Source organism: Mustela nigripes, chromosome 12 (genome assembly GCF_022355385.1).
Source record: "Mustela nigripes isolate SB6536 chromosome 12, MUSNIG.SB6536, whole genome shotgun sequence".
Taxonomy (NCBI): Eukaryota; Metazoa; Chordata; class Mammalia; order Carnivora; family Mustelidae; genus Mustela; species Mustela nigripes.
Window position 1 is genome coordinate 132,481,784 of NC_081568.1, and position 11,130 is coordinate 132,492,913.

Consider the following 11,130-nt stretch of genomic DNA (forward strand, 5'->3'; position numbering starts at 1 on the left):
AAGATGGCAATATAAAGAGGCTCTTGACCTCACATCCTCCCATGAACACACCAAACCTACAGGTACATATAGAACCCGTGCCTCTGAAAGAAATCCACAAACCACCTGAGTGGCTCCCACACAGTAAATGACAGAGGACAAAGGACTCACATCAAACCAGATAGGAGAGGCTAATAATCTCCCCATAAACCCCACCCCTTGTGCAGCAACACACAGCCAGCCTGGAACTTTCAACTCCAAAATTCTCACTGAGAAATGAAAGATTTAGATTTTACATGTGATGCCCTAACTTTTAAAACCTCCACCTGAGAAATGGATGCCCAAAACACCTATTTTTAAAAGCCAATGGGGATTGCATACATGAGACCAACAGAGCTATAGAAAACTAAGAGAGACTTCTTAAAGTGCTGGTAAGAACTCACCATAGCAAACTCCTGAGGACCCAACACAGACCCAGAGAATATGCCCAGTCTTTCTGGGAAAGAGGCCTTTTTGTATATCTTAATAGAGACAGCCTACATGGTAAGCTTCTAATTTAGCACACAACGAGTTGACTACTGTATTCTCCAAAGACCAGGGAGGCTGGTAGACAGCACTTTGTGCTCTCCTGCTGCCTCACTCCAGGTTGCCAATATTTCTAGGAAAGGAGCTTATATACATATCTGGGATCACAGTTTTTGTGGCTGCCATCCAAATAATGCCCCTTCATCACCTGACTCTGGTGGCAAGTAGGGCTTACATTTGCAGGTTCCACAAAACTGTAATAGTTCTTGGCCAGCTATCCCCTCCGCGCACAGTGCTAATGAGGCCACAGACAGAAATGCCCATACCCCATCTTCCCCTGATACAGGTATATTTGCACACTTTAAAAACTGCTGCCCAAAGGTCCAGTGGTCTATAAGCCTGAATCTAGGAGCTGACTGAGATCTTCTCCTTTGGGACACTGGCAGGTTCTGACACCGCTTCGATATTGGGAGCCACTAAGAACAAACAAGACTGCTTAGACAACCACAAAGATTTGATAGAAGCCAATAGCTAGGGCAGGGTTGAACAATAAGGTTCATCTCCCACACAAGACAGCTAGGAGATGTGGCTATTTTACCTAAGGCATAGAAACCCGTACAAAAAGCCAAGAAAAATGAAGAAACAGAAAAAGAAGAACAAAACATCAGAAAAAGATGTAATAAGTGATAAACCTCACAAAGAGTTCAAATATTCGGGGCGCCTGGGTGGCTCAGTGGGTTAAGCCTCTACCTTCGGCTCAGGTCCTGATCCCAGGGGCCTGGGATGGAGTCCCGCATCGGGCTCTCTGCTCAGCAGGGAGCCTGCTTCTCCTCATCTCTCTCTCTGTCTGTCTCTCTGCCTATTTGTGATCTCTCTCTCTGTCAAATAAATAAATAAAATCTTTAAAAAAAAAAAAGAGTTCAAATATTCAAATAATGGTCATAAAAATGCTCACTGAAGTAAGAAGAACAATGCATGAAAAAGCGAGAATTTTAACAAAGAGTTAGAAAATATAAGAAAGTACCATACAGAAATCACAGAGCTAAGGAACACAGAATCTGAACTGAAAAATTCAGCTGAGGGGTTCAACAGCAGACTGGTTGCAGTGGAAGAAAGGATCAATTACTTAAAGACAGAATTCATCCAATCAGTGGAGCAAAAGCAAAAAGGATAAAGACAGCTTAAGAGACTTAGGGGATATCATTAATCAGACTGATATTTGCATGATAGGAGATCCAAAAAGGAGGAGAGAGAAAGGGACAGAAAACTTATTTAAAGAAATAATGGCTGAAAACTTTCTATCCTAAACAAACAAACAAACAAACAAAACAAATAAGCAAACAAACAAACTTCCCTATCCTAGGAACAAACAAACAGACAAACTTCCCTATCCTAGGAAAGGAAAAATCAGGAATCCCAGAGATGTCCAATAAAATGAAGACCTATGAGAAGTGAGAAGACCTATGCCAAGACACATAATTAAAGTGTCAAAAGTTAAAACTAAGAAGAGAATCTTAAAAGTAGCAAGGGGAAAACAAGGAGTTACATACAAGGGAACGCCTATGAGACTATTAGCAGGAAATGTGCAGGACAGAAAAGAATGGCACAACATATTTAAAGTGTTTAAGGAAAAAACCACCAAACAAAAATGCTCTATCTAGCAAAGTTGTCTTTCAGAACTGAAGGAGAGATAAAGAGTTATTCAGATAAGCAAAAGCTTAAGAAGTTCATCACCACCACACTGGCCTTAGAAGAATTGTTAAGGTGACTTCCTTAAGCAGAAATGAAAGGGCACTAATTAGCAACAGGAAAACATTCGAAGGTATAAATCTCACCAGTAAAGGTAAATACATAGCTAAACTCAGAATAATCTAGTAATGGTGATAGGTTTATCATTTACAAATCTAGCAGAAGTTAAAAGACAAAAGTAATTTAAAAAAAACTGTAACTATAATAATTTGTTAATGGATATATATGTAAAAAAGATATAAATTGTGACATCAAAAATATAAAGTATGAGAGAGGGAGGTAAAAATGTAGTTTTTAAATGCATTTAAACTTAATTGTTATCAGCTTAAAATAGACTGTTATAACTCTAGGATGTTTTCCATAAGCCTCATGGTAACCATAAAACAAAAGCCTACAGTAAATACTCAAAAGATAGAGAAAGGAATCTAAGCATACCATTACAGGAAAGTATCAAATCACAAAGGAAGAAAGCAAGAAAAGAACAAAAGAATAAAAAAACTGTAAAATAGCCAGATCGCAATGAACAAACTGGCATTAAGTCCATACCTACCAATATTTACTTTAAATGTTAATGGGCTAAATTATCCAATCAAAAGATAAAACATAGTTGAACAGATCTAAAAAAATAAGACCCAGAGTACATGGCTGGCTTAGTTGGTAGAGTATGCAACTTTTTTTTTAAGATTTTATTTATTTATTTATTTGTCATAGAGATGGAAAGAGAGAGCACAAGCAGGGGGAGCAGCAGACAGAGGAAGAAGTAGGCTCCCTGCTGAGCAAGGAGCCTGATGCAAAACTCAATCCCAGGACCCTGGAATCATGACTTTATCCAAAGGCAGCCACTTAACCAACTCAGCCACCCAGGCATCCCAAATGTGCAACTCCTGATCTTGGGGTTGTAAGTTCAGGTCCCACACTGGGTGTAGAGATTACTTAAAAATAAAATTAATAATAATAATAACAATAAGAAGAAGAAGACCCAAAAGTATGTTGCCTATAAGAGACTCACTTCACTTTTAAGAACACACATAGACTGAAAGTAAAGGGATAGAAAAAGATACTCCTTAACATGGAGAAGAAAAGAAAACAAAGATTGATATAGGAGACAAAACAAACTTTAAGACAAAGACTAATAAGAGACAAAAAAGGTCATGATATGATGATAGAGTGGTGAGTGCAAGAAAAGGATATGACAATTGTAAATATTTGTGGAAACATTGACCCAACATAGGAGACCTAAGATATATAAAACAAATACAAACATAAATAAATGGGGTAATAGAGAGCAAACAATACTAGTAGGGGACTTCAATATCTCATTTTTATCAATGAATAGATAGTACAGACAGAAAATCAATAATGAAACACTGGACTTAAACTACACATTAGACCAGAGGAACTTAACAGACATTTACAGAACCATTCCATCAAAAAGTAGTAGAATACACATTCTTCTTAAGCATACATGAAATGTTCTCCAGGACAGACCATATGTCAGGCCACAAAATAAGTCTCAATAAATTTAGAAGACTGAAATCATATCAACCATCTTTTCCAACTCCAGTGGTATAAAACTAGCAATCAATTTCAAGAAGAAAACTGGAAAACTCACAAATATGTAGAGATTAAACAAAATGTTACTGAGTAACCAATGGTCAAAGAAGAAATTAAAAGATAAATGAAAAATATCTTTATATAAGGGCACCTGGATGGCCCAATCAGTGAAGTGTCCAACCTTGACTTCAGCTCAGGTCATCATCTCAGGGTTGTGAGATCAAGCCCCACATTGGGGTCCACACTGAGCATGAAGCCTACTTAAGATTCTCCCCTCTCCCTCTGCCCCTCCCCTCTGGCTCATGTGCTCTCTCTCACTATATATATATATATATATATATATATATATATATATATACACACACACACACACACACACACATATACATATATACATATACACACATTTTTTTCCCAGACAAATGAAAGTGGAAATATAACAACCAAAACTTGGCAGAAAAAAAGAACATAAAGATCAGGGCAAAAAATAAATGAAATGGAGATTTAAAAGACAGTAGAAAAGATCAAAGGACCAAGAACTAGTTCCTGAAAAGACAAATAAAATAGGCAAACCCTTAGCTAGACTCAACAGGAAAAAAAAAATAATAAAAGAAGATTCAAATAAAATTAAAAATAAAAAAGATGTTGTCACAACTAATAAACAGAAATGCAATGGATCATAAGAGACTACTATGAACAAACATACACCAAAAAATTGGGCAACCTAGAAGAAAAGATAAATTCCTAGCAACATACAACCTACCAGACTGAAGCATGAAGAAACAGGAAATCTGAACAGACCAATACTAAGAGATTGATTTAGTAGTCAAAAACCTCTTAACAAACAAAAGCTCAAACAAAATCACCTGGGTGGCTCAGTGGTTAGGGCCTCTGCCTTTGGCTCAGGTCATGGTCCCGGGGTCCTGGGATCGAGGTCCACATCAGGTTCTCTGCTCAGCGGGGCCCTGCTTTCTCCTCTCTCTCTGCCTGCCTCTCTGCTTGCTTATAATCTCTGTCTGTCAAATAAATAAATAAAAATCTTAAGAAAAAAAAAAAAAAAGTCCAGATGAGCACTGGGTGCTGGGTGTTATATGCAACTAATGAATCGCTGAACACTGCATCAGAAACAAATGTTGTATTATATGTTGGCTAATTGAACATAAGAAATAAATAAATAAATAAGTTAATGAATGAATGAATGAATGATTGAAAAAACAAAAGTCCAGGGCCACATAACTTTACTGGTGAACTTTACCAAACATTCATTAGCACCATGCTCTAACCAACTGAGCTAACCGGCCAACCCCTTACCAAACATTTAAAGAGCAATTAATACCAATCCTTCTTAAACTCCTCCAAAAAAATAGAAAATGAAGGAGGACTCCCAAACTCATTTTATGACACCAGCATTACCTCAACACCAAAACCAGAAAGGGATACTCTAAGAAAAGAAAATTACAGGCTAATATCCCTGATGAACATAGATGAAATAATTCTAAAAAAAAATACTAGCAAACCGAACTCAACAGCACATTAGAAGGACCATACACCATGATCAGGTGGGATTTATTCCAGGGATGTGAGGATGGTTCAATATCCGCAAATCAATCAATACGATATGCAACATTAACAAAATGAAGAAAAGAAATTGATAGAAATTGTAGGATCATCTTAAAGGATACAGAAAAAGCATTTGATAAAATTCAACAGTGATTCATGATAAAACTCTCAAAGTGGCAACAGAGGGAACATTATCTCAATATAATGACATGATATGCCATATAGGCCACCTATGACAAGCCCAAAGCTAACATCATATTTAGGTGAAAAACTGAAAGCCCCTTCTCTTGGAAGAAGACCAGGATGCCCATTCTTGCCACTTTTATTTAACAGAGTACTGGAAGTCATCGCTCGATCAATTAGGCAAGAAAAAGAAATAGAAGGTATCCAAATCGAAATAGAAGTAAAACTGTCTCTATTTGCAGATGACATAATATATATGAAAAAACTCTAAAGACCACCAAGAAACTTAGAACTAATAAATACATTCAGTAAGCCTGCAAGATACAAAATCATTATACAAAAATCAGTTGTGTTTCTATACATAAAACTAACAAAAAGAGAAATTAAGAAAACAATCACACTGGGGCGCCTGGATGGCTCAGATGGTTGAGCATCTGTCTTCAGCTCAGGTCATGTTCTCCAGGTCCTGGGATCAAGTCCCATGCTGGGCTCCCCCCACAGAAGAGAGAATACTTCTACCTCTCCCTCTGCCCGCTGCTTGTGCTCTCTCTCTCTCTCTCTCAAATGAACAAATAAAATCTTTAAAAAAAAGAAAGAGAGAAAACAATCACATTTACAATTGCATCAAAAAGAAGAAAATACCTAGGAATACACTTAACCAAGGAAGTGACAGACCTGTACACTGTACACTGAAAACTGTAAAACAATAATAAAGGAAGTTGAAGAAGACACAAATAAGTGGAAAGATATTCAGTGCTCATAGATGAGAAGAATTAACATTGTTAAATGTCCATATCACCCAAAATAATCTACAGATTCAATACAACTCCCAACAGAATTCCAAGGGCAGTTTTCACAGAAATAGAACAAACAAACCTAAAATTTTTATAAACCCACAAATGACCCCAAATAGCCAAAGCAATCTTAAGAAAGAACAAACTTTATGTCACTAAAGTGACGCTTGGCGGTCTCCCTTCAGGACTGGGGCTCCTTGCCAGAGGAACCAACCACGTGACTGGAGAACTGGAATTTTCAGCCCTACCCACCCACCCCCATCTCTGGAGAAGTGGGAGGGATTGGAAATTTTGTTCCATCACCAATTACCAGTGATTTAACCAATCATGTCTGTATAGTGGAATCTCCATAAAAATTCCTCAACAAGGAGGTTCAGAGAGCTTATGGATAAGTTAACACATCCAAGTGCTGAGAGGGTGGCAAGCCCGGAGAGGGCATAGAAGCTCCATGCTCCACCCCACACCTCAACTTGCACTATTCATCTCTTCCATTGGGCTGTTTTTGAGTTGTAATCTCCATGATATACCCGTAATAGTAAATAAGGTGTTTTCCAAACATCTGAGTCATTATAGTGAGTTATCAAACCTGAGGTGGGGGAAGGGTCATGTTAACCCTCAAATTTCTGGCTGGGCAAAAGTGTGAATAGCCTGGCCACCCCACTGCTGCTAGCAAATGAAATGGGGGTAGTTCTGTGGGAGTGAGCTCGTAACCTGTGGGGTCTGATGCTAATTCCAGGGAATTACTCGACACCCAGTTGATGTCAAAGAATCAGTGAACTGGTTGGTGTGAGGGAAAAAAAAAAACTAAGAATAATGAAAAACTATCTGCCAACAAATTCAAAAACATGGCAGAAATGGACATGTTCCTAGGAAAGATGACTTAGCGAACATGACTAAAGAAGAAAAAACCTGGATGGTCCTATAGTCGTTAAAGAAATTGAATCAGTAGTTTAACTTCTTCCCACAAAGAGAGGTTCCTAGGTGGCTCAGTGGGCTAAAACCTCTGTCTTTGGCTCAGGTCATGATCCCAGGGTCCTGGGATCAATCCCTGCATTAGGCTCTCTGCTCAGCAGGGAGCCTGCTTCTGTCTCTCTGCCTGTATGTGATCTCTATCTGTCAAATAAGTAAATAAAATCTTTAAAAAAAAAAAAAACAAAAAAAAATTCTTCCCACAAAGAAAACACTAGACCCAGAGAGTTTTAAAAGTATGAGGTTTTAGGATTGAGCTACACAGCGGGTTCCCTGCTTGGCAAGGAGCCTGCTTCTCCCTCTCCCTCTGCTTGCCTTCTCCCTCTCCCTTGCATGTGCTTTCCCTCTCTCTGTCAAACAAACAAACAAACAAAATCTCTAATAAATGAATAAATAAACATATAAGTATGTGGTTTATTTTTAAAATTAAAAAAAATTAATTCTGACATTCCTAAAATTTTTGGAGAAGAAAAAAAGAGAAGTTACCCAAGTAATTTCATAAAGCCATTTCAGACATACTCCACAGAACATTTCCCTGATTGATGTTTTCCCAATAAATTCCCTCTCATATTTAATTCTCCAATATCATACAACATACATATCCCTCAAAACAACATTTCAACTGAGATTTATGTAAGAAATGTTTTATTTAGTACCCCAAAACTCCATATAACATTTTTACCAATAACAACAACTAAAGTGTAGGAAATGGCTTAAGTTACATTAAAAACATGAAACATCATGTCAGCAAATAAAAAAGAATACTGTATACCAATGAAAGGGATATTGCGCATAAATGCTACTGGTGATAAAAGAAACACTGAAATATCATCCTTAGTATGAATCATTCTCTGTCACATTTCCACAGTGCCTTTCATATTTCATATTGCCCGTTTTTCCCCAGTTGTGTAGAAGAAGAACTAAAAAGGTTGAGAAAGTGTTAAGGAACTTAATGGAAGAGGAAAAGCAAGCAGAAAAGCAGTAACAGGGGCGCCTGGGTGGCTCAGTGGATTAAGCCGCTGCCTTCGGCTCAGGTCGTGATCTCAGGGTCCTGGGATCGAGCCCCGCATCGGGCTCTTTGCTCAGCGGGAGCCTGCTTCTCTCTCTCTCTCTCTCTGCCTGACTTGTGATCTCTCTCTCTCTGAAAAAAAAAAAAAAAAAAAAAATTTAAAAAAAAAAAAAAAAAAAAAAAAAAAAAAAAAAAAGAAAAGCAGTAACAATGAAAGAGAGTATGTTACTGCTGACAAAGCAACTAGTTGTTAACAACCATATTGTTTAGTGATTCAGGAAGCAAAGTTATGAATATTTATATCCCAATGTTATGCTTTGTTATTTAATAGAGTTTTGCTTACCGTATTACAGTTACACTTTAGGAAACTGGTTTGGGATAACAAGTAACATATTACAATTATACCATTTAAAATAAAAAGAAATAGGTTCCCAGTTAAGGTTTTTGCACATGACATCTGACTTTCAGAAACAAATTACTAATATTAAGTAGATAGCTGTATAATTTCACATCAAAACTATCAATGACAGGATGTGAAAGATAACCACAGTTCCAACTCACCCATAAATGTAACAGCAAAAATTCTAAACAATATTTTTTGAAATGACAAATTTGGTTTCTTTCAGAAACGGAAGCCTGGTTCAACATCAGAAAAATACATTAATGCAGAGCACCTGGATGGTGCAGTTAGTTAAGCATCCTACTTTTGGTTTTGGCTCAGGGTAGTGAATTAAGCCCTGTATCGTGCTCTGAACTCAGTGTGAAGTCTGCTTAAGAGTCTCTCTCCCTCTCCCCCTCCTCCTGCTTTCTCTCTCTCTCTAAAATAATAAATAAATCCTTAAAGAAAATAAAAATGCAGGGGCGCCTGCGTGGCTCAGTGGGTTAAGCCGCTGCCTTCGGCTCAGGTCATGATCTCGGGGTCCTGGGATCGAGCCCCGCATTGGGCTCTCTGCTCAGCGAGGAGCCTGCTTCTCTCTCTCTCTGCCTGCCTCTCCGTCTACTTGTGATTTCTCTCTGTCAAATAAATAAATAAAATCTTTAAAAAAAAAAAAAAAAGAAAAGAAAAATGCATTAATGCAATGCACATGAACAAATTACAAAAAAATACATTCATCTCAACGAGGCAGATAAAACATCTAATAAAATTCAACATTCATGTATGATAAAAAAAAAAAAACTACTAGCAAACTAGATATACATATGGAAACTCCCATAACCTGATGAACAATAGGAAATACATAAAAATGTCATCCACATCATACACATGTGCTGAAACTTCAAAAGCATTCCTTTAAAATCATGAATGAGGGTGGGGCGCCTGGGTAGCTCAGTTCGTTAAAGCCTCTGCCTTTGGCTCAGGTTGTGGTTCCAGAGTCCTGGGAGCGAGCCCCACATTGGGCTCTCTGCTTCCTCCTCTCTCTTTCTGCCTGCCTCTCTGCCTACTTGTGATCTCTGTCTCTGTCAAATAAATAAATAAAATCTTTTTAAAAAATTTTTTTAATAAATAAATTAAAAATTAAAAAAATAATAAATGAGGGTAGCCTGGATGGCTCAGTCAGTTAAGTGTCTGCCTTCAGCTCATATCATGATCCCAGAGTCTCAAGATCGAGTATCACATGGGGCTCTCTGCTCAGTGGGGAGTCTGAGTCTCCCTCTGACCCTCCTCCCTCTGCAGTGCTCTCTCTCTCACATGCAAATAAATAAATTTTTAAAAAATAAATAAAATGAAATCATGAACAAGACAAGGATGTCTACTATTATCTCCCTATTAGACACTGTCCTATAAGCCCTAGTTTGGACATTCTTTGTCATACACACACACATACACACACAGAGAGTATAAGAATTTGGAAGAAATAAAGCCTCGGCAGAAAATACTATTTTTTAAGAAGAAATCCCCCCAAATGTACAAATTATTTGAAATTATATACTATTTATTATAATTATTTATAGTTGTATATTATTTATTATAATTATTTATTATTATATATCATTATAACTATGTATATATAAATATATATAAATATATAGTGAGTATTTGTATTATTTATAATTATTATATATTATAATTATGATTATAAAGTATTTAATATCTATTGGATATTAATTCAGATTTATAGCACCCACCATAACAAATACTGACTCCAAATGGTTAGAATGATATGTGCATAGCTTATCTGCAAAATCTTACTTATGATCCTGATAAAAACATTGCGGTGGGACAAGAAGGAGTGGGGTAAAAAAAAACAGCTCACTTCTCACTCTGCCCCTTACAGAGGGTGTTGGATTTTTCTTGCATCTGTAACAAATTAACACAAATTTAGCAGCTTAAAAGGACACAAATTTATTATCACACCATGTAGGTCAAAAGTCTGGCATGAGCATCACCAGTTAAAATCAAAACATCAAGCTTTTCCGCTAAAGTCAGGAACACAGCAGGGATGTCCATTATCACCACTGCTATTCAACATAGTACTAAAAGTCCTAGCCTCAGCAATCAGACAACAAAAGGAAATTAAAGGCATCCAAATCGGCAAAGAAGAAGTCAAACTATGACTCTTCGCAGATGATATGATACTATATGTAGAAACCCAAAAGAGTCCATTCCAAAACTGCTAGAACTTGTACAGGAATTCAGTCAAGTGTCAGGATATAAAATCAATGCACAGAAATCAATTGCATTTCTCTACACCAACAACAAGACAAAAGAAAGAGAAATTAAGGAGTCAATCCCATTTACAACTGCACCCAAAACCATAAGATACCTAGGAATAAACCTAACCAAAGAGGCAAAGAATCTATACTCAG

General features: G+C 37.1%; 1 long non-coding RNA gene across 3 annotated transcripts in view; it reads right to left on the reverse strand.

The window, feature by feature from the left end:
- Positions 1-11,130, reverse strand: part of LOC132028017 (uncharacterized) — a 130,632-nt gene that overhangs the window by 114,968 nt on the left and 4,534 nt on the right. For all 3 annotated transcript variants that reach the window (XR_009407319.1, XR_009407320.1, XR_009407318.1), the window contains exon 3: positions 4,674-4,823. This is a non-coding gene — a long non-coding RNA (uncharacterized LOC132028017). The remainder of the gene's footprint in view (positions 1-4,673; positions 4,824-11,130) is intronic.